Below are 2,644 nucleotides of genomic sequence, written 5' to 3' on the forward strand. Positions count from 1 at the left end.
TATTTAAATTCAAAAATTTTATTTACATTACAAATAAAAGTATATATATATATATATATATATATATATATATATATGAATTCTATCCATGCATCATCCATCTATCCCCTCATTTATTCAAACACACACACACACAGACACACACACACACGTATATACATGTTTTTCTTTTTTTACTAAGCACATTTTATGTGCCAAGCCTTGTTCAAAGTGTTGAAGATGAAATGATTTATTTTGAAACTATGTGTATATTTAATTAACTTTCATTTTGAGATAGACAGAGTTTTGGAAATAAGGCTTTTAATAGTTGGTCTTGCAACTTTCACAAGCATTTTATAAAAAATACAACTTACTCTACATTTGAGTATTCAAAATATATGATTCTTGATTAACCACAGAATTGCTCTTCAGGTGACCTAGTGGCTTTGCAAGTAAATGATAAAAATTGACAATTCACATAAATTTATTGTAGGAGTAGCCAGTATTCATAAATGTCTGTATATATTCAAAATCATTTCAAGTAGGAGAAATTCATTAGAAATACTTGCTTCAGTTGACAAATCACTTAAGTAATTTTACTTTCTCATACAAGTGGGAAACATAATGAGAAGTTAATGAGTAAATAAAGTAATTTAGAGATTACAAAAACTAGTATTGGCATTGAGTTGTGAGGAATTAAGAGAAATCCTGGTGCAGTAAGTAAATTCCTGATAATGTGAGTGAAACAACAAATTTACTAAGAATATTACAAACTATTTTTCCAGTTATAAAACTTGCCCTTTAATATTTATTGAACCATGTACATGGAATTTACATATATTAACCACCATATATACTGCATTATGAGACATCATTGTGTTTTTATTTGTAGTAAAATTTTAGTCAAATGAAGAAAGTATGTCCAAGTGCCGGTTTTGCATGAGAATGTTAATTCTATTTCATCATAAATTTTTTTAAAAACTTAATTTGCTTTGTTTTCAATAAACAAACGTTCCTTCACTTACTAAAGTTGTTTGAATGAATAGAATGGACTACTAAAACAATTTACATTACAGGATAGATTTGAAATTTCCGCTTTCTAGATTCTTGCCTGAGGAGTCGAAGACTGATGCTTACATCCAATAGAACAAGCTTACCAGAAGATTCATTCATTATTTCTGATCTACTGCTACAAATCTATACTTCTATATAAGCACTGAAAATCCAGAGTATGGATTTCTGACACTCACAAAAATGTCTAGCCATGCAGATTATTTGAAACCACAGGATATTTCAATCAATCAATCAACTAACATTGAGAATTGGCTATGTACTTAGCCCACACGCAAAAAGAAAAAATTTTAAATTTTGATTATCCCACAACATAAGATGCTTTAAACATTTTTCAAATTCTTATAATGTACATACAGCTTTTGCAGCTACGTTTTCATAATTAGTTTACTTGCCTGTTTTCCAAACATGCAAAAAGAGGCATAGAGAGGCCGAAGCGGCAATCACACAATTATCTAGACTCCTAGAAAGCCATGCCTGAGTCTATTTCTTTGGTTAACAAGAGAGAATTTTATAGGTTATAGAGAGTTGTAAAATTTCAATTTTCATATGCAACATAACTCCTAAAGTTGCCTACTTCCTTCACATTAGATTGTGTTTCACTAACCCCTTTTAAAGCTTCTTTTCCTTTGCTGTAGGTAGTGTTTTCTAATAAAGCCGTAGAAGAAAGCAGTGACTGCAGCCTGAATTACATTTCCTATTCAAACTCACAGTGTGTGCATACGTATGTGTGGTAATATACCTATATACATGCATGAACACACACGAGGTGTGAAAGGGACTCAAGTCGTACAGAATAATATTGTCCATGACATTGAAATGAAAACAAATAGTTTGACGTTTATTTCTTTTTGACAGAGAGTAGGTCAGCTTATGTGGTAAATAACATTTATTAAACATTAAAACATACTTTTGAAACTGTAAATGTAGCCAATGTACAGAAAGTATTGAATTCCATACAATCGCAATTTTTAAAATGTTGTTTTATTAGTGCCACTGACAGTATGACAGTTTAGGAGGTGTCACTGACACATACAACCTCTAAAATGTATTCTTTCAAAAGGGTATTTGAACAGAAGACAAAGGAGAACAGAATTTCAAAATGTAGGTGGTAAATAGTTCAACGATGTCAGAAAAGTTCAGGAGAATTACAATCTAAAAAATGAACTTACCAATAAGAAGATACCTATTCATGTTCTTGAGTAAAACAAGGAATTTCAGTAATTTGACTTTTAGTTAGATCAAGACTGCCCAATATTGAAATAACTAAATTTCTAATAATGAGTTAGGCTGTTAGGTGAAAATGATTAAATATTTGACTTAGTGTTATGAAATTGTTGGAATCTATTCAATCATGAAACAAATTATTATTGAGCACATGTTACGTGCCTATAACGTGCACTGTGAATGGGGGTTCTCACTGTCCACACAGAGCTTTTACTTTATTTGTGGACAAAAACTATAAACAACTAAATGAACAAAACCTACACAAAACACTCCAAGTGTTATGAAGTGATCAATGCGGTGAGATCACAAATGGCATTGCACAGACAGTTCTCTTCACAGAATTCTTAGAAAAGTGCTCCCCCACTAA

This window comes from Panthera tigris, chromosome A1 (genome assembly GCF_018350195.1).
Source record: "Panthera tigris isolate Pti1 chromosome A1, P.tigris_Pti1_mat1.1, whole genome shotgun sequence".
Lineage (NCBI taxonomy): Eukaryota > Metazoa > Chordata > Mammalia > Carnivora > Felidae > Panthera > Panthera tigris.